Source organism: Heloderma suspectum, chromosome 2 (genome assembly GCF_057233095.1).
Source record: "Heloderma suspectum isolate Gila_16-S chromosome 2, 16-S_ref, whole genome shotgun sequence".
Classification (NCBI taxonomy): Eukaryota; Metazoa; Chordata; class Lepidosauria; order Squamata; family Helodermatidae; genus Heloderma; species Heloderma suspectum.
This window is the reverse complement of record NC_139459.1, coordinates 147,087,404-147,108,616: the sequence shown is the minus strand read 5'-3', so window position 1 is coordinate 147,108,616 and position 21,213 is coordinate 147,087,404.

Here is a 21,213-nt window from a genome sequence, read left to right as displayed (position 1 = left end):
CCATCGGGATAGCTTTCCTTCTGGCTTTCTGTGCACTGTAAGGAAAGGGTATCATTTCAGTTGCACAAGAAAATTTGTGTAAAAACTCAAGTTAGGGTTAGGGTTGGGGAGACTGCGGATCCCAAGCGTAATCCTGGGCTTCGGTGCAGCCCAGCTTGGTGAAAAAGACTGAGTGGGCCATCGGGATAGCTTGCCTACTTTCCTTTTGTACACCGTTTGGACGGGGGAATGTTTCAGTTGCACAAGAAAATTAGGGCCAAGACTCTAGTTAGGGTTAAGGTTGGGGAGGCTAGGCTTCCCTGGAGGGAACCAGACCCTCTGTGAAGCCTAGCTTGGTGAAACAGACTTGAGTGGGCCACCAGGATGGCTTCCCTACTCCGTTTTAGTACATCGTGTCCATGGGGGGATGTTCCCGTTGCAGAAGTACATTAGCATTAAGACCCAAATTAGGGTTAGGGTTATGGAGGCTGGGCTTCCCAGGCGGGATCCTGGGCTTCGGTGTAGCCTAGCTTGGTGAAACAGACTGAGTGGGCCATCGGAATAGCTTTCCTACTGGCTTTCTGTGCACTGTGAGGACGCGGTATCGTTTCAGTTGCACAAGAAAATTTGTGTAAAAACTCAAGTTAGGGTTAGGGTTGGGGAGACTGCGGATCCCAAACGTGATCCTGGGCTTCGGTGCAGCCCAGCTTGGTGAAAAAGACTGAGTGGGCCATCGGGATAGCTTGCCTACTTTCCTTATGTACACCGTTTGGACGGGGGAATGTTTCAGTTGCACAAGAAAATTAGGGCCAAGACTCTAGTTAGGGGTAAGGTTGGGGAGGCTAGGCCTTCCTGGAGGGAACCAGACCCTCTGTGAAGCCTAGCTTGGTGAAACAGACTTGAGTGGGCCACCAGGATGGCTTCCCTACTCCGTTTTAATACACCGTATCCATGGGGGGATGTTTCCATTGCAGAAGAACATTAGCATTAAAACCCAAATTAGGGTTAGGGTTATGGAGGCAGGGCTGCCCAGGCAGGAACTACGGCCTCGATGAAGCCGAGCCTGGTGAAACAGACTGAGTGGGCCATCAGGATTGCTTGCCTACTGTCTTTTTGTACGCTGTATGGACGAGGGGATGTTTCAGTTGCACAGGAAAATTAGGATTAATACCCAAGTGAGGGCTGGGTTGGGGAGACTGTGCTTCCCAGGCAGGAACCAGGGCCTCTGTGAAGGCTAGTTTGGTGGAACAGATTGAGTTGGCAATCGGGTTCGCTTGCCTACTGACTTTTTCTAAACCGTATGGACGGGGGGATGTTTCAGTTGCACAGGAAAATTAGGATTAATACCCAAGTGAGGGCTGGGTTGGGGAGACTGTGCTTCCCAGGCAGCAACCAGGGACTCTGTGAAGGCTAGCTTGGTGGAACAGATTGAGTTGGCAATCGGGATGGCTTGCCTACTGACTTTTTCTAAACCGTAAGGACGGGAGGATGTTTCACTTACACAAGAAAATTAGGGTTAAGACTCAAGTTAGGGTTAGGGTTGGGGAGACTGGGCTTCCCAGGCGGGATCCTGGGCTTCGGTGTAGCCTAGCTTGGTGAAACAGACTGAGTGGGCCATCGGGATAGCTTTTCTACTGGCTTTCTGTGCACTGTAAGGACGGGGTATCGTTTCAGTTGCACAAGAAAATTTGTGTTAAAACTCAAGTTAGGGTTAGGGTTGGGGAGACTGCGGATCCCAAGCGTGATCCTGGGCTTCGGTGCAGCCTAGCTTGGTGAAAAAGACTGAGTGGGCCATCGGGATAGCTTGCCTACTTTCTTTTTGTACACCGTTTGGACGGGGGAATGTTTCAGTTGCACAAGAAAATTAGGGCCAAGACTCTAGTTAGGGGTAAGGTTGGGGAGGCTAGGGTTCCCTGGAGGGAACCAGACCCTCTGTGAAGCCTAGCTTGGTGAAACAGACTTGAGTGGGCCACCAGGATGGCTTCCCTACTCCGTTTTAGTACACCGTATCCATGGGGGGATGTTTCCAATGCAGAAGAACATTAGCATTAAGACCCAAATTAGGGTTAGGGTTATGGAGGCTGGGCTTCCCAGGCAGGAACTACGGCCTCGATGAAGCCGAGCCTGGTGAAACAGACTGAGTGAGCCATCAGGATTGCTTGCCTACTGTCTTTTTGTACGCTGTATGGATGAGGGGATGTTTCAGTTGCACAGGAAAATTAGGATTAATACCCAAGGTAGGGCTGGGTTGGGGAGACTGTGCTTCACAGGTAGCAACCAGGGCCTCTGTGAAGGCTAGCTTGGTGGAACAGATTGAGTTGGCAATCGGGATGGCTTGCCTACTGACTTTTTCTAAACCGTATGGACGGGGGGAGGTTTCACTTGCACAAGAAAATTAGGGTTAAAAAGACTCAAGTTAGGGTTAGGGTTGGTGAGACCGGGCTTCCCAGGCAGGAAGCAGGGCCTCTGTGAAGGCTAGCTTGGTGGAACAGATTGAGTTGGCAATCGGGATGGCTTGCCTACTGACTTTTTCTAAACCGTATGGACGGGAGGATGTTTCACTTGCACAAAAAAATTAGGGTTAAGACTCAAGTTAGGGTTAAGGTTGGGGAGACTGGGCTTCCCAGGCGGGATCCTGGGCTTCGGTGCAGCCCAGCTTGGTGAAAAATACTGAGTGGGCCATCGGAATAGCTTGCCTACTTTCTTTTTGTACACCGTTTGGACGGGGGGAATGTTTCAGTTGCACAAGAAAATTAGGGCCAAGACTCTAGTTAGGGGTAAGGTTGGGGAGGCTAGGCTTTCCTGGAGGGAACCAGACACTCTGTGAAGCCTAGCTTGGTGAAACAGACTTGAGTGGGCCTCCAGGATGGCTTCCCTACTCCGTTTTAATACACCGTATCCATGGGGGGATGTTTCCATTGCAGAAGAACATTAGCATTAAAACCCAAATTAGGGTTAGGGTTATGGAGGCAGGGCTTCCCAGGCAGGAACTACGGCCTAGATGAAGCCGAGCCTGGTGAAACAGATTGAGTAGGCCATCAGGATTGCATGCCTACTGTCTTTTTGTACGCTGTATGGATGAGGGGATGTTTCAGTTGCACAGGAAAATTAGGATTAATACCCAAGGTAGGGCTGGGTTGGGGAGACTGTGCTTCCCAGGCAGGAACCAGGGCCTCTGTGAAGGCTAGCTTGGTGGAACAGATTGAGTTGGCAATCGGGTTCGCTTGCCTACTGACTTTTTCTAAACCATATGGACGGGGGGATGTTTCACTTGCACAAGAAAATTAGGGTTAAGAAGACTCAAGTTAGGGTTAGGGTTGGTGAGACCGGGCTTCCCAGGCAGGAACCAGGGCCTCTGTGAAGGCTAGCTTGGTGGAACAGATTGAGTTGGCAATCGGGATGGCTTGCCTACTGACTTTTTCTAAACCGTAAGGACGGGAGGATGTTTCACTTACACAAGAAAATTAGGGTTAAGACTCAAGTTAGGGTTAGGGTTGGGGAGACTGGGCTTCCCAGGCGGGATCCTGGCCTTCGGTGTAGCCTAGCTTGGTGAAACAGACTGAGTGGGCCATCGGGATAGCTTTCCTTCTGGCTTTCTGTGCACTGTAAGGAAAGGGCATCATTTCAGTTGCACAAGAAAATTTGTGTAAAAACTCAAGTTAGGGTTAGGGTTGGGGAGACTGCGGATCCCAAGCGTAATCCTGGGCTTCGTTGCAGCCCAGCTTGGTGAAAAAGACTGAGTAGGCCATCGGGATAGCTTGCCTACTTTCCTTTTGTACACCGTTTGGACGGGGGAATGTTTCAGTTGCACAAGAAAATTAGGGCCGAGACTCTAGTTAGGGTTAAGGTTGGGGAGGCTAGGCTTCCCTGGAGGGAACCAGACCCTCTGTGAATCCTAGCTTGGTGAAACAGACTTGAGTGGGCCACCAGGATGGCTTCTCTACTCCGTTTTAGTACATCGTGTCCATGGGGGGATGTTCCCGTTGCAGAAGTACATTAGCATTAAGACCCAAATTAGGGTTAGGGTTATGGAGGCTGGGCTTCCCAGGCGGGATCCTGGGCTTCGGTGTAGCCTAGCTTGGTGAAATAGACTGAGTGGGCCATCGGGATAGCTTTCCTACTGGCTTTCTGTGCACTGTGAGGACGCGGTATCGTTTCAGTTGCACAAGAAAATTTGTGTAAAAACTCAAGTTAGGGTTAGGGTTGGGGAGACTGCGGATCCCAAGCGTGATCCTGGGCTTCGGTGCAGCCTAGCTTGGTGAAACAGACTGAGTGGGCCATCGGGATAGCTTGCCTACTTTCTTTTTGTACACCGTTTGGACGTGGGAATGTTTCAGTTGCACAAGAAAATTAGGGCCAAGACTCTAGTTAGGGGTAAGGTTGGGGAGGCTAGGCTTCCCTGCAGGGAACCAGACCCTCTGTGAAGCCTAGCTTGGTGAAACAGACTGGAGTGGGCCACCAGGATGGCTTCCCTACTCCATTTTAGTACATCGTGTCCATGGGGGATGTTTCCGTTGCAGAAGTACATTAGCATTAAGACCCAAATTAGGGTTAGGGTTATGGAGGCTGGGCTTCCCAGGCAGGAACTACGGCCTCGATGAATCCGAGCCTGGTGAAACAGACTGAGTGGGCCATCAGGATTGCTTGCCTACTGTCTTTTTGTATGCCGTATGGACGAGGGGATGTTTCAGTCGCACAGGAAAATTAGGATTAATACCCAAGTGAGGGCTGGGTTGGGGAGACTGTGCTTCCCAGGCAGGAACCAGGGCCTCTGTGAAGGCTAGCTTGTTGGAACAGATTGAGTTGGCAATCGGGTTCGCTTGCCTACTGACTTTTTCTAAACCGTATGGACGGGGGGATGTTTCACTTGCACAAGAAAATTAGGGTTAAGAAGACTCAAGTTAGGGTTAGGGTTGGTGAGACCGGGCTTCCCAGGCAGCAACCAGGGCCTCTGTGAAGGCTAGCTTGGTGGAACAGATTGAGTTGGCAATCGGGATGGCTTGCCTACTGCCTTTTTCTAAACCGTAAGGACGGGAGGATGTTTCACTTACACAAGAAAGTTAGGGTTAAGACTCAAGTTAGGGTTAGGGTTGGGGAGACTGGGCTTCCCAGGCGGGATCCTGGGCTTCGGTGTAGCCTAGCTTGGTGAAACAGACTGAGTGGGCCATCGGGATAGCTTTCCTACTGGCTTTCTGTGCACTGTAAGGACGGGGTATCGTTTCAGTTGCACAAGAAAATTTGTGTTAAAACTCAAGTTAGGGTTAGGGTTGGGGAGACTGCGGATCCCAAGCGTGATCCTGGGCTTCGGTGCAGCCTAGCTTGGTGAAAAAGACTGAGTAGGCCATCGGGATAGCTTGCCTACTTTCTTTTTGTACACCGTTTGGACGGGGGAATGTTTCAGTTGCACAAGAAAATTAGGGCCAAGACTCTAGTTAGGGGTAAGGTTGGGGAGGCTAGGCTTCCCTGGAGGGAACCAGACCCTCTGTGAAGCCTAGCTTGGTGAAACAGACTTGAGTGGGCCACCAGGATGGCTTCCCTACTCCGTTTTAGTACACCGTATCCATGGGGGGATGTTTCCAATGCAGAAGAACATTAGCATTAAGACCCAAATTAGGGTTAGGGTTATGGAGGCTGGGCTTCCCAGGCAGGAACTACGGCCTCGATGAAGCCGAGCCTGGTGAAACAGACTGAGTGTGCCATCAGGATTGCTTGCCTACTGTCTTTTTGTACGCTGTATGGATGAGGGGATGTTTCAGTTGCACAGGAAAATTAGGATTAATACCCAAGGTAGGGCTGGGTTGGGGAGACTGTGCTTCACAGGTAGCAACCAGGGCCTCTGTGAAGGCTAGCTTGGTGGAACAGATTGAGTTGGCAATCGGGATGGCTTGCCTACTGACTTTTTCTAAACCGTATGGACGGGGGGAGGTTTCACTTGCACAAGAAAATTAGGGTTAAAAAGACTCAAGTTAGGGTTAGGGTTGGTGAGACCGGGCTTCCCAGGCAGGAAGCAGGGCCTCTGTGAAGGCTAGCTTGGTGGAACAGATTGAGTTGGCAATCGGGATGGCTTTCCTACTGACTTTTTCTAAACCGTATGGACGGGGGGATGTTTCACTTGCACAAGAAAATTAGGGTTAAGACTCAAGTTAGGGTTAGGGTTGGGGAGACTGGGCTTCCCAGGCGGGATCCTGGGCTTCGGTGCAGCCCAGCTTGGTGAAAAATACTGAGTGGGCCATCGGGATAGCTTGCCTACTTTCTTTTTGTACACCGTTTGGACGGGGGAATGTTTCAGTTGCACAAGAAAATTAGGGCCAAGACTCTAGTTAGGGGTAAGGTTGGGGAGGCTAGGCTTCCCTGCAGGGAACCAGACCCTCTGTGAAGCCTAGCTTGGTGAAACAGACTTGAGTGGGCCACCAGGTTGGCTTCCCTACTCCGTTTTAGTACATCGTGTCCATGGGGGATGTTTCCGTTGCAGAAGTACATTAGCATTAAGACCCAAATTAGGGTTAGGGTTATGGAGGCTGGGCTTCCCAGGCAGGAACTACGGCCTCGATGAAGCCGAGCCTGGTGAAACAGACTGAGTGAGCCATCAGGATTGCTTGCCTACTGTCTTTTTGTACGCTGTATGGATGAGGGGATGTTTCAGTTGCACAGGAAAATTAGGATTAATACCCAAGGTAGGGCTGGGTTGGGGAGACTGTGCTTCACAGGTAGCAACCAGGGCCTCTGTGAAGGCTAGCTTGGTGGAACAGATTGAGTTGGCAATCGGGATGGCTTGCCTACTGACTTTTTCTAAACCGTATGGACGGGGGGAGGTTTCACTTGCACAAGAAAATTAGGGTTAAAAAGACTCAAGTTAGGGTTAGGGTTGGTGAGACCGGGCTTCCCAGGCAGGAAGCAGGGCCTCTGTGAAGGCTAGCTTGGTGGAACAGATTGAGTTGGCAATCGGGATGGCTTGCCTACTGACTTTTTCTAAACCGTATGGACGGGGGGATGTTTCACTTGCACAAGAAAATTAGGGTTAAGACTCAAGTTAGGGTTAGGGTTGGGGAGACTGGGCTTCCCAGGCGGGATCCTGGGCTTCGGTGCAGCCCAGCTTGGTGAAAAAGACTGAGTGGGCCATCGGGATAGCTTGCCTACTTTCTTTTTGTACACCGTTTGGACGGGGGAATGTTTCAGTTGCACAAGAAAATTAGGGCCAAGACTCTAGTTAGGGGTAAGGTTGGGGAGGCTAGGCTTCCCTGGAGGGAACCAGACCCTCTGTGAAGCCTAGCTTGGTGAAACAGACTTGAGTGGGCCACCAGGATGGCTTCCCTACTCCGTTTTAGTACATCGTGTCCATGGGGGGATGTTCCCGTTGCAGAAGTACATTAGCATTAAGACCCAAATTAGGGTTAGGGTTATGGAGGCTGGGCTTCCCAGGCGGGATCCTGGTCTTCGGTGTAGCCTAGCTTGGTGAAACAGACTGAGTGGGCCATCGGGATAGCTTTCCTACTGGCTTTCTGTGCACTGTGAGGACGCGGTATCGTTTCAGTTGCACAAGAAAATTTGTGTAAAAACTCAAGTTAGGGTTAGGGTTGGGGAGACTGCGGATCCCAAGCGTGATCCTGGGCTTCGGTGCAGCCTAGCTTGGTGAAACAGACTGAGTGGGCCATCGGGATAGCTTGCCTACTTTCTTTTTGTACACCGTTTGGACGGGGGAATGTTTCAGTTGCACAAGAAAATTAGGGCCAAGACTCTAGTTAGGGGTAAGGTTGGGGAGGCTAGGCTTCCCTGCAGGGAACCAGACCCTCTGTGAAGCCTAGCTTGGTGAAACAGACTGGAGTGGGCCACCAGGATGGCTTCCCTACTCCGTTTTAGTACATCGTGTCCATGGGGGATGTTTCCATTGCAGAAGTACATTAGCATTAAGACCCAAATTAGGGTTAGGGTTATGGAGGCTGGGCTTCCCAGGCAGGAACTACGGCCTCGATGAATCCGAGCCTGGTGAAACAGACTGAGTGGGCCATCAGGATTGCTTGCCTACTGTCTTTTTGTATGCCGTATGGACGAGGGGATGTTTCAGTCGCACAGGAAAATTAGGATTAATACCCAAGTGAGGGCTGGGTTGGGGAGACTGTGCTTCCCAGGCAGGAACCAGGGCCTCTGTGAAGGCTAGCTTGTTGGAACAGATTGAGTTGGCAATCGGGTTCGCTTGCCTACTGACTTTTTCTAAACCGTATGGACGGGGGGATATTTCACTTGCACAAGAAAATTAGGGTTAAGAAGACTCAAGTTAGGGTTAGGGTTGGTGAGACCGGGCTTCCCAGGCAGCAACCAGGGCCTCTGTGAAGGCTAGCTTGGTGGAACAGATTGAGTTGGCAATCGGGATGGCTTGCCTACTGACTTTTTCTAAACCGTAAGGACGGGAGGATGTTTCACTTACACAAGAAAATTAGGGTTAAGACTCAAGTTAGGGTTAGGGTTGGGGAGACTGGGCTTCCCAGGCGGGATCCTGGGCTTCGGTGTAGCCTAGCTTGGTGAAACAGACTGAGTGGGCCATCGGGATAGCTTTCCTACTGGCTTTCTGTGCACTGTAAGGACGGGGTATCGTTTCAGTTGCACAAGAAAATTTGTGTTAAAACTCAAGTTAGGGTTAGGGTTGGGGAGACTGCGGTTCCCAAGCGTGATCCTGGGCTTCGGTGCAGCCTAGCTTGGTGAAAAAGACTGAGTAGGCCATCGGGATAGCTTGCCTACTTTCTTTTTGTACACCGTTTGGACGGGGGAATGTTTCAGTTGCACAAGAAAATTAGGGCCAAGACTCTAGTTAGGGGTAAGGTTGGGGAGGCTAGGCTTCCCTGGAGGGAACCAGACCCTCTGTGAAGCCTAGCTTGGTGAAACAGACTTGAGTGGGCCACCAGGATGGCTTCCCTACTCCGTTTTAGTACACCGTATCCATGGGGGGATGTTTCCAATGCAGAAGAACATTAGCATTAAGACCCAAATTAGGGTTAGGGTTATGGAGGCTGGGCTTCCCAGGCAGGAACTACGGCCTCGATGAAGCCGAGCCTGGTGAAACAGACTGAGTGAGCCATCAGGATTGCTTGCCTACTGTCTTTTTGTACGCTGTATGGATGAGGGGATGTTTCAGTTGCACAGGAAAATTAGGATTAATACCCAAGGTAGGGCTGGGTTGGGGAGACTGTGCTTCACAGGTAGCAACCAGGGCCTCTGTGAAGGCTAGCTTGGTGGAACAGATTGAGTTGGCAATCGGGATGGCTTGCCTACTGACTTTTTCTAAACCGTATGGACGGGGGGAGGTTTCACTTGCACAAGAAAATTAGGGTTAAAAAGACTCAAGTTAGGGTTAGGGTTGGTGAGACCGGGCTTCCCAGGCAGGAAGCAGGGCCTCTGTGAAGGCTAGCTTGGTGGAACAGATTGAGTTGGCAATCGGGATGGCTTGCCTACTGACTTTTTCTAAACCGTATGGACGGGGGGATGTTTCACTTGCACAAGAAAATTAGGGTTAAGACTCAAGTTAGGGTTAGGGTTGGGGAGACTGGGCTTCCCAGGCGGGATCCTGGGCTTCGGTGCAGCCCAGCTTGGTGAAAAATACTGAGTGGGCCATCGGGATAGCTTGCCTACTTTCTTTTTGTACACCGTTTGGACGGGGGAATGTTTCAGTTGCACAAGAAAATTAGGGCCAAGACTCTAGTTAGGGGTAAGGTTGGGGAGGCTAGGCTTCCCTGCAGGGAACCAGACCCTCTGTGAAGCCTAGCTTGGTGAAACAGACTTGAGTGGGCCACCAGGATGGCTTCCCTACTCCGTTTTAGTACATCGTGTCCATGGGGGATGTTTCCGTTGCAGAAGTACATTAGCATTAAGACCCAAATTAGGGTTAGGGTTATGGAGGCTGGGCTTCCCAGGCAGGAACTACGGCCTCTATGAATCCGAGCCTGGTGAAACAGACTGAGTGGGCCATCAGGATTGCTTGCCTACTGTCTTTTTGTATGCCGTATGGACGAGGGGATGTTTCCTTACACAGGAAAATTAGGATTAATACCCAAGTGAGAGCTGGGTTGGGGAGACTGTGCTTCCCAGGCAGGAACCAGGGCCTCTGTGAAGGCTAGGTTGTTGGAACAGATTGAGTTGGCAATCGGGTTCGCTTGCCTACTGACTTTTTCTAAACCGTATGGACGGGGGGATGTTTCACTTGCACAAGAAAATTAGGGTTAAGAAGACTCAAGTTAGGGTTAGGGTTGGTGAGACCGGGCTTCCCAGGCAGGATCCTGGGCTTCGGTGTAGCCTAGCTTGGTGAAACAGACTGAGTGGGCCATCGGGATAGCTTTCCTACTGGCTTTCTGTGCACTGTAAGGACGGGGTATCGTTTCAGTTGCACAAGAAAATTTGTGTTAAAACTCAAGTTAGGGTTAGGGTTGGGGAGACTGCGGATCCCAAGCGTGATCCTGGGCTTCGGTGCAGCCTAGCTTGGTGAAAAAGACTGAGTGGGCCATCGGGATAGCTTGCCTACTTTCTTTTTGTACACCGTTTGGACGGGGTAATGTTTCAGTTGCACAAGAAAATTAGGGCCAAGACTCTAGTTAGGGGTAAGGTTGGGGAGGCTAGGCTTCCCTGGAGGGAACCAGACCCCCTGTGAGGCCTAGCTTGGTGAAACAGACTTGAGTGGGCCACCAGGATGGCTTCCCTACTCCGTTTTAGTACACCGTATCCATGGGGGGATGTTTCCAATGCAGAAGAACATTAGCATTAAGACCCAAATTAGGGTTAGGGTTATGGAGGCTGGGCTTCCCAGGCAGGAACTACCTCCTCGATGAAGCCGAGCCTGGTGAAACAGACTGAGTGAGCCATCAGGATTGCTTGCCTACTGTCTTTTTGTACGCTGTATGGACGAGGGGATGTTTCAGTTGCACAGGAAAATTAGGATTAATACCCAAGGTAGGGCTGGGTTGGGGAGACTGTGCTTCCCAGGCAGGAACCAGGGCCTCTGTGAAGGCTAGCTTGGTGGCACAGATTGAGTTGGCAATCGGGTTCGCTTGCCTACTGAATTTTTCTAAACCGTATGGACGGGGGGATGTTTCACTTGCACAAGAAAATTAGGGTTAAGAAGACTCAAGTTAGGGTTAGGGTTGTTGAGACCGGGCTTCCCAGGCGGGATACTGGCCTTCGGTGTAGCCTAGCTTGGTGAAACAGACTGAGTGGGCCATCGGGATAGCTTTCCTTCTGGCTTTCTGTGCACTGTAAGGAAAGGGTATCATTTCAGTTGCACAAGAAAATTTGTGTAAAAACTCAAGTTAGGGTTAGGGTTGGGGAGACTGCGGATCCCAAGCGTAATCCTGGGCTTCGGTGCAGCCCAGCTTGGTGAAAAAGACTGAGTGGGCCATCGGGATAGCTTGCCTACTTTCCTTTTGTACACCGTTTGGACGGGGGAATGTTTCAGTTGCACAAGAAAATTAGGGCCAAGACTCTAGTTAGGGTTAAGGTTGGGGAGGCTAGGCTTCCCTGGAGGGAACCAGACCCTCTGTGAAGCCTAGCTTGGTGAAACAGACTTGAGTGGGCCACCAGGATGGCTTCCCTACTCCGTTTTAGTACATCGTGTCCATGGGGGGATGTTCCCGTTGCAGAAGTACATTAGCATTAAGACCCAAATTAGGGTTAGGGTTATGGAGGCTGGGCTTCCCAGGCGGGATCCTGGGCTTCGGTGTAGCCTAGCTTGGTGAAACAGACTGAGTGGGCCATCGGGATAGCTTTCCTACTGGGTTTCTGTGCACTGTGAGGACGCGGTATCGTTTCAGTTGCACAAGAAAATTTGTGTAAAAACTCAAGTTAGGGTTAGGGTTGGGGAGACTGCGGATCCCAAACGTGATCCTGGGCTTCGGTGCAGCCCAGCTTGGTGAAAAAGACTGAGTGGGCCATCGGGATAGCTTGCCTACTTTCCTTTTGTACACCGTTTGGACGGGGGAATGTTTCAGTTGCACAAGAAAATTAGGGCCAAGACTCTAGTTAGGGGTAAGGTTGGGGAGGCTAGGCCTTCCTGGAGGGAACCAGACCCTCTGTGAAGCCTAGCTTGGTGAAACAGACTTGAGTGGGCCACCAGGATGGCTTCCCTACTCCGTTTTAATACACCGTATCCATGGGGGGATGTTTCCATTGCAGAAGAACATTAGCATTAAAACCCAAATTAGGGTTAGGGTTATGGAGGCAGGGCTGCCCAGGCAGGAACTACGGCCTCGATGAAGCCGAGCCTGGTGAAACAGACTGAGTGGGCCATCAGGATTGCTTGCCTACTGTCTTTTTGTACGCTGTATGGACGAGGGGATGTTTCAGTTGCACAGGAAAATTAGGATTAATACCCAAGTGAGGGCTGGGTTGGGGAGACTGTGCTTCCCAGGCAGGAACCAGGGCCTCTGTGAAGGCTAGTTTGGTGGAACAGATTGAGTTGGCAATCGGGTTCGCTTGCCTACTGACTTTTTCTAAACCGTATGGACGGGGGGATGTTTCAGTTGCACAGGAAAATTAGGATTAATACCCAAGTGAGGGCTGGGTTGGGGAGACTGTGCTTCCCAGGCAGCAACCAGGGACTCTGTGAAGGCTAGCTTGGTGGAACAGATTGAGTTGGCAATCGGGATGGCTTGCCTACTGACTTTTTCTAAACCGTAAGGACGGGAGGATGTTTCACTTACACAAGAAAATTAGGGTTAAGACTCAAGTTAGGGTTAGGGTTGGGGAGACTGGGCTTCCCAGGCGGGATCCTGGGCTTCGGTGTAGCCTAGCTTGGTGAAACAGACTGAGTGGGCCATCGGGATAGCTTTTCTACTGGCTTTCTGTGCACTGTAAGGACGGGGTATCGTTTCAGTTGCACAAGAAAATTTGTGTTAAAACTCAAGTTAGGGTTAGGGTTGGGGAGACTGCGGATCCCAAGCGTGATCCTGGGCTTCGGTGCAGCCGAGCTTGGTGAAAAAGACTGAGTGGGCCATCGGGATAGCTTGCCTACTTTCTTTTTGTACACCGTTTGGACGGGGGAATGTTTCAGTTGCACAAGAAAATTAGGGCCAAGACTCTAGTTAGGGGTAAGGTTGGGGAGGCTAGGGTTCCCTGGAGGGAACCAGACCCTCTGTGAAGCCTAGCTTGGTGAAACAGACTTGAGTGGGCCACCAGGATGGCTTCCCTACTCCGTTTTAGTACACCGTATCCATGGGGGGATGTTTCCAATGCAGAAGAACATTAGCATTAAGACCCAAATTAGGGTTAGGGTTATGGAGGCTGGGCTTCCCAGGCAGGAACTACGGCCTCGATGAAGCCGAGCCTGGTGAAACAGACTGAGTGAGCCATCAGGATTGCTTGCCTACTGTCTTTTTGTACGCTGTATGGATGAGGGGATGTTTCAGTTGCACAGGAAAATTAGGATTAATACCCAAGGTAGGGCTGGGTTGGGGAGACTGTGCTTCACAGGTAGCAACCAGGGCCTCTGTGAAGGCTAGCTTGGTGGAACAGATTGAGTTGGCAATCGGGATGGCTTGCCTACTGACTTTTTCTAAACCGTATGGACGGGGGGAGGTTTCACTTGCACAAGAAAATTAGGGTTAAAAAGACTCAAGTTAGGGTTAGGGTTGGTGAGACCGGGCTTCCCAGGCAGGAAGCAGGGCCTCTGTGAAGGCTAGCTTGGTGGAACAGATTGAGTTGGCAATCGGGATGGCTTGCCTACTGACTTTTTCTAAACCGTATGGACGGGGGGATGTTTCACTTGCACAAAAAAATTAGGGTTAAGACTCAAGTTAGGGTTAGGGTTGGGGAGACTGGGCTTCCCAGGCGGGATCCTGGGCTTCGGTGCAGCCCAGCTTGGTGAAAAATACTGAGTGGGCCATCGGGATAGCTTGCCTACTTTCTTTTTGTACACCGTTTGGACGGGGGAATGTTTCAGTTGCACAAGAAAATTAGGGCCAAGACTCTAGTTAGGGGTAAGGTTGGGGAGGCTAGGCTTTCCTGGAGGGAACCAGACACTCTGTGAAGCCTAGCTTGGTGAAACAGACTTGAGTGGGCCACCAGGATGGCTTCCCTACTCCGTTTTAATACACCGTATCCATGGGGGGATGTTTCCATTGCAGAAGAACATTAGCATTAAAACCCAAATTAGGGTTAGGGTTATGGAGGCAGGGCTTCCCAGGCAGGAACTACGGCCTAGATGAAGCCGAGCCTGGTGAAACAGATTGAGTAGGCCATCAGGATTGCATGCCTACTGTCTTTTTGTACGCTGTATGGATGAGGGGATGTTTCAGTTGCACAGGAAAATTAGGATTAATACCCAAGGTAGGGCTGGGTTGGGCAGACTGTGCTTCCCAGGCAGGAACCAGGGCCTCTGTGAAGGCTAGCTTGGTGGAACAGATTGAGTTGGCAATCGGGTTCGCTTGCCTACTGACTTTTTCTAAACCGTATGGACGGGGGGATGTTTCACTTGCACAAGAAAATTAGGGTTAAGAAGACTCAAGTTAGGGTTAGGGTTGGTGAGACCGGGCTTCCCAGGCAGGAACCAGGGCCTCTGTGAAGGCTAGCTTGGTGGAACAGATTGAGTTGGCAATCGGGATGGCTTGCCTACTGACTTTTTCTAAACCGTAAGGACGGGAGGATGTTTCACTTACACAAGAAAATTAGGGTTAAGACTCAAGTTAGGGTTAGGGTTGGGGAGACTGGGCTTCCCAGGCGGGATCCTGGCCTTCGGTGTAGCCTAGCTTGGTGAAACAGACTGAGTGGGCCATCGGGATAGCTTTCCTTCTGGCTTTCTGTGCACTGTAAGGAAAGGGTATCATTTCAGTTGCACAAGAAAATTTGTGTAAAAACTCAAGTTAGGGTTAGGGTTGGGGAGACTGCGGATCCCAAGCGTAATCCTGGGCTTCGTTGCAGCCCAGCTTGGTGAAAAAGACTGAGTAGGCCATCGGGATAGCTTGCCTACTTTCCTTTTGTACACCGTTTGGACGGGGGAATGTTTCAGTTGCACAAGAAAATTAGGGCCGAGACTCTAGTTAGGGTTAAGGTTGGGGAGGCTAGGCTTCCCTGGAGGGAACCAGACCCTCTGTGAATCCTAGCTTGGTGAAACAGACTTGAGTGGGCCACCAGGATGGCTTCCCTACTCCGTTTTAGTACATCGTGTCCATGGGGGGATGTTCCCGTTGCAGAAGTACATTAGCATTAAGACCCAAATTAGGGTTAGGGTTATGGAGGCTGGGCTTCCCAGGCGGGATCCTGGGCTTCGGTGTAGCCTAGCTTGGTGAAATAGACTGAGTGGGCCATCGGGATAGCTTTCCTACTGGCTTTCTGTGCACTGTGAGGACGCGGTATCGTTTCAGTTGCACAAGAAAATTTGTGTAAAAACTCAAGTTAGGGTTAGGGTTGGGGAGACTGCGGATCCCAAGCGTGATCCTGGGCTTCGGTGCAGCCTAGCTTGGTGAAACAGACTGAGTGGGCCATCGGGATAGCTTGCCTACTTTCTTTTTGTACACCGTTTGGACGGGGGAATGTTTCAGTTGCACAAGAAAATTAGGGCCAAGACTCTAGTTAGGGGTAAGGTTGGGGAGGCTAGGCTTCCCTGCAGGGAACCAGACCCTCTGTGAAGCCTAGCTTGGTGAAACAGACTGGAGTGGGCCACCAGGATGGCTTCCCTACTCCATTTTAGTACATCGTGTCCATGGGGGATGTTTCCGTTGCAGAAGTACATTAGCATTAAGACCCAAATTAGGGTTAGGGTTATGGAGGCTGGGCTTCCCAGGCAGGAACTACGGCCTCGATGAATCCGAGCCTGGTGAAACAGACTGAGTGGGCCATCAGGATTGCTTGCCTACTGTCTTTTTGTATGCCGTATGGACGAGGGGATGTTTCAGTCGCACAGGAAAATTAGGATTAATACCCAAGTGAGGGCTGGGTTGGGGAGACTGTGCTTCCCAGGCAGGAACCAGGGCCTCTGTGAAGGCTAGCTTGTTGGAACAGATTGAGTTGGCAATCGGGTTCGCTTGCCTACTGACTTTTTCTAAACCGTATGGACGGGGGGATGTTTCACTTGCACAAGAAAATTAGGGTTAAGAAGACTCAAGTTAGGGTTAGGGTTGGTGAGACCGGGCTTCCCAGGCAGCAACCAGGGCCTCTGTGAAGGCTAGCTTGGTGGAACAGATTGAGTTGGCAATCGGGATGGCTTGCCTACTGCCTTTTTCTAAACCGTAAGGACGGGAGGATGTTTCACTTACACAAGAAAGTTAGGGTTAAGACTCAAGTTAGGGTTAGGGTTGGGGAGACTGGGCTTCCCAGGCGGGATCCTGGGCTTCGCTGTAGCCTAGCTTGGTGAAACAGACTGAGTGGGCCATCGGGATAGCTTTCCTACTGGCTTTCTGTGCACTGTAAGGACGGGGTATCGTTTCAGTTGCACAAGAAAATTTGTGTTAAAACTCAAGTTAGGGTTAGGGTTGGGGAGACTGCGGATCCCAAGCGTGATCCTGGGCTTCGGTGCAGCCTAGCTTGGTGAAAAAGACTGAGTAGGCCATCGGGATAGCTTGCCTACTTTCTTTTTGTACACCGTTTGGACGGGGGAATGTTTCAGTTGCACAAGAAAATTAGGGCCAAGACTCTAGTTAGGGGTAAGGTTGGGGAGGCTAGGCTTCCCTGGAGGGAACCAGACCCTCTGTGAAGCCTAGCTTGGTGAAACAGACTTGAGTGGGCCACCAGGATGGCTTCCCTACTCCGTTTTAGTACACCGTATCCATGGGGGGATGTTTCCAATGCAGAAGAACATTAGCATTAAGACCCAAATTAGGGTTAGGGTTATGGAGGCTGGGCTTCCCAGGCAGGAACTACGGCCTCGATGAAGCCGAGCCTGGTGAAACAGACTGAGTGTGCCATCAGGATTGCTTGCCTAATGTCTTTTTGTACGCTGTATGGATGAGGGGATGTTTCAGTTGCACAGGAAAATTAGGATTAATACCCAAGGTAGGGCTGGGTTGGGGAGACTGTGCTTCACAGGTAGCAACCAGGGCCTCTGTGAAGGCTAGCTTGGTGGAACAGATTGAGTTGGCAATCGGGATGGCTTGCCTACTGACTTTTTCTAAACCGTATGGACGGGGGGAGGTTTCACTTGCACAAGAAAATTAGGGTTAAAAAGACTCAAGTTAGGGTTAGGGTTGGTGAGACCGGGCTTCCCAGGCAGGAAGCAGGGCCTCTGTGAAGGCTAGCTTGGTGGAACAGATTGAGTTGGCAATCGGGATGGCTTTCCTACTGACTTTTTCTAAACCGTATGGACGGGGGGATGTTTCACTTGCACAAGAAAATTAGGGTTAAGACTCAAGTTAGGGTTAGGGTTGGGGAGACTGGGCTTCCCAGGCGGGATCCTGGGCTTCGGTGCAGCCCAGCTTGGTGAAAAATACTGAGTGGGCCATCGGGATAGCTTGCCTACTTTCTTTTTGTACACCGTTTGGACGGGGGAATGTTTCAGTTGCACAAGAAAATTAGGGCCAAGACTCTAGTTAGGGGTAAGGTTGGGGAGGCTAGGCTTCCCTGCAGGGAACCAGACCCTCTGTGAAGCCTAGCTTGGTGAAACAGACTTGAGTGGGCCACCAGGTTGGCTTCCCTACTCCGTTTTAGTACATCGTGTCCATGGGGGATGTTTCCGTTGCAGAAGTACATTAGCATTAAGACCCAAATTAGGGTTAGGGTTATGGAGGCTGGGCTTCCCAGGCAGGAACTACGGCCTCGATGAAGCCGAGCCTGGTGAAACAGACTGAGTGAGCCATCAGGATTGCTTGCCTACTGTCTTTTTGTACGCTGTATGGATGAGGGGATGTTTCAGTTGCACAGGAAAATTAGGATTAATACCCAAGGTAGGGCTGGGTTGGGGAGACTGTGCTTCACAGGTAGCAACCAGGGCCTCTGTGAAGGCTAGCTTGGTGGAACAGATTGAGTTGGCAATCGGGATGGCTTGCCTACTGACTTTTTCTAAACCGTATGGACGGGGGGAGGTTTCACTTGCACAAGAAAATTAGGGTTAAAAAGACTCAAGTTAGGGTTAGGGTTGGTGAGACCGGGCTTCCCAGGCAGGAAGCAGGGCCTCTGTGAAGGCTAGCTTGGTGGAACAGATTGAGTTGGCAATCGGGATGGCTTGCCTACTGACTTTTTCTAAACCGTATGGACGGGGGGATGTTTCACTTGCACAAGAAAATTAGGGTTAAGACTCAAGTTAGGGTTAGGGTTGGGGAGACTGGGCTTCCCAGGCGGGATCCTGGGCTTCGGTGCAGCCCAGCTTGGTGAAAAAGACTGAGTGGGCCATCGGGATAGCTTGCCTACTTTCTTTTTGTACACCGTTTGGACGGGGGAATGTTTCAGTTGCACAAGAAAATTAGGGCCAAGACTCTAGTTAGGGGTAAGGTTGGGGAGGCTAGGCTTTCCTGGAGGGAACCAGACACTCTGTGAAGCCTAGCTTGGTGAAACAGACTTGAGTGGGCCACCAGGATGGCTTCCCTACTCCGTTTTAATACACCGTATCCATGGGGGGATGTTTCCAATGCAGAAGAACATTAGCATTAAGACCCAAATTAGGGTTAGGGTTATGGAGGCTGGGCTTCCCAGGCAGGAACTACCTCCTCGATGAAGCCGAGCCTGGTGAAACAGACTGAGTGAGCCATCAGGATTGCTTGCCTACTGTCTTTTTGTACGCTGTATGGACGAGGGGATGTTTCAGTTGCACAGGAAAATTAGGATTAATACCCAAGGTAGGGCTGGGTTGGGGAGACTGTGCTTCCCAGGCAGGAACCAGGGCCTCTGTGAAGGCTAGCTTGGTGGAACAGATTGAGTTGGCAATCGGGTTCGCTTGCCTACTGACTTTTTCTAAACCGTATGGACGGGGGGATGTTTCACTTGCACAAGAAAATTAGGGTTAAGAAGACTCAAGTTAGGGTTAGGGTTGGTGAGACCGGGCTTCCCAGGCAGGAACCAGGGCCTCTGTGAAGGCTAGCTTGGTGGAACAGATTGAGTTGGCAATCGGGATGGCTTGCCTACTGCCTTTTTCTAAACCGTAAGGACGGGAGGATGTTTCACTTACACAAGAAAATTAGGGTTAAGACTCAAGTTAGGGTTAGGGTTGGGGAGACTGGGCTTCCCAGGCGGGATCCTGGCCTTCGGTGTAGCCTAGCTTGGTGAAACAGACTGAGTGGGCCATCGGGATAGCTTTCCTTCTGGCTTTCTGTGCACTGTAAGGAAAGGGTATCATTTCAGTTGCACAAGAAAATTTGTGTAAAAACTCAAGTTAGGGTTAGGGTTGGGGAGACTGCGGATCCCAAGCGTAATCCTGGGCTTCGTTGCAGCCCAGCTTGGTGAAAAAGACTGAGTAGGCCATCGGGATAGCTTGCCTACTTTCCTTTTGTACACCGTTTGGACGGGGGAATGTTTCAGTTGCACAAGAAAATTAGGGCCAAGACTCTAGTTAGGGTTAAGGTTGGGGAGGCTAGGCTTCCCTGGAGGGAACCAGACCCTCTGTGAAGCCTAGCTTGGTGAAACAGACTTGAGTGGGCCACCAGGATGGCTTCCCTACTCCGTTTTAGTACATCGTGTCCATGGGGGGATGTTCCCGTTGCAGAAGTACATTAGCATTAAGACCCAAATTAGGGTTAGGGTTATGGAGGCTGGGCTTCCCAGGCAGGATCCTGGGCTTCGGTGTAGCCTAGCTTGGTGAAACAGACTGAGTGGGCCATCGGGATAGCTTTCCTACTGGCTTTCTGTGCACTGTGAGGACGCGGTATCGTTTCAGTTGCACAAGAAAATTTGTGTAAAAACTCAAGTTAAGGTTAGGGTTGGGGAGACTGCGGATCCCAAGCGTGATCCTGGGCTTCGGTGCAGCCTAGCTTGGTGAAACAGACTGAGTGGGCCATCGGGATAGCTTGCCTACTTTCTTTTTGTACACCGTTTGGACGGGGGAATGTTTCAGTTGCACAAGAAAATTAGGGCCAAGACTCTAGTTAGGGGTAAGGTTGGGGAGGCTAGGCTTCCCTGCAGGGAACCAGACCCTCTGTGAAGCCTAGCTTGGTGAAACAGACTTGAGTGGGCCACCAGGATGGCTTCCCTACTCCGTTTTAGTACATCGTGTCCATGGGGGATGTTTCCGTTGCAGAAGTACATTAGCATTAAGACCCAAATTAGGGTTAGGGTTATGGAGGCTGGGCTTCCCAGGCAGGAACTACGGCCTCGATGAATCCGAGCCTGGTGAAACAGACTGAGTGGGCCATCAGGATTGCTTGCCTACTGTCTTTTTGTATGCCGTATGGACGAGGGGATGTTTCAGTCGCACAGGAAAATTAGGATTAATACCCAAGTGAGGGCTGGGTTGGGGAGACTGTGCTTCCCAGGCAGGAACCAGGGCCTCTGTGAAGGCTAGCTTGTTGGAACAGATTGAGTTGGCAATCGGGTTCGCTTGCCTACTGACTTTTTCTAAACCGTATGGACGGGGGGATGTTTCACTTGCACAAGAAAATTAGGGTTAAGAAGACTCAAGTTAGGGTTAGGGTTGGTGAGACCGGGCTTCCCAGGCAGCAACCAGGGCCTCTGTGAAGGCTAGCTTGGTGGAACAGATTGAGTTGGCAATCGGGATGGCTTGCCTACTGCCTTTTTCTAAACCGTAAGGACGGGAGGATGTTTCACTTACACAAGAAAATTAGGGTTAAGACTCAAGTTAGGGTTAGGGTTGGGGAGACTGGGCTTCCCAGGCGGGATCCTGGGCTTCGCTGTAGCCTAGCTTGGTGAAACAGACTGAGTGGGCCATCGGGATAGCTTTCCTACTGGCTTTCTGTGCACTGTAAGGACGGGGTATCGTTTCAGTTGCACAAGAAAATTTGTGTTAAAACTCAAGTTAGGGTTAGGGTTGGGGAGACTGCGGATGCCAAGCGTGATCCTGGGCTTCGGTGCAGCCTAGCTTGGTGAAAAAGACTGAGTAGGCCATCGGGATAGCTTGCCTACTTTCTTTTTGTACACCGTTTGGACGGGGGAATGTTTCAGTTGCACAAGAAAATTAGGGCCAAGACTCTAGTTAGGGGTAAGGTTGGGGAGGCTAGGCTTCCCTGGAGGGAACCAGACCCTCTGTGAAGCCTAGCTTGGTGAAACAGACTTGAGTGGGCCACCAGGATGGCTTCCCTACTCCGTTTTAGTACACCGTATCCATGGGGGGATGTTTCCAATGCAGAAGAACATTAGCATTAAGACCCAAATTAGGGTTAGGGT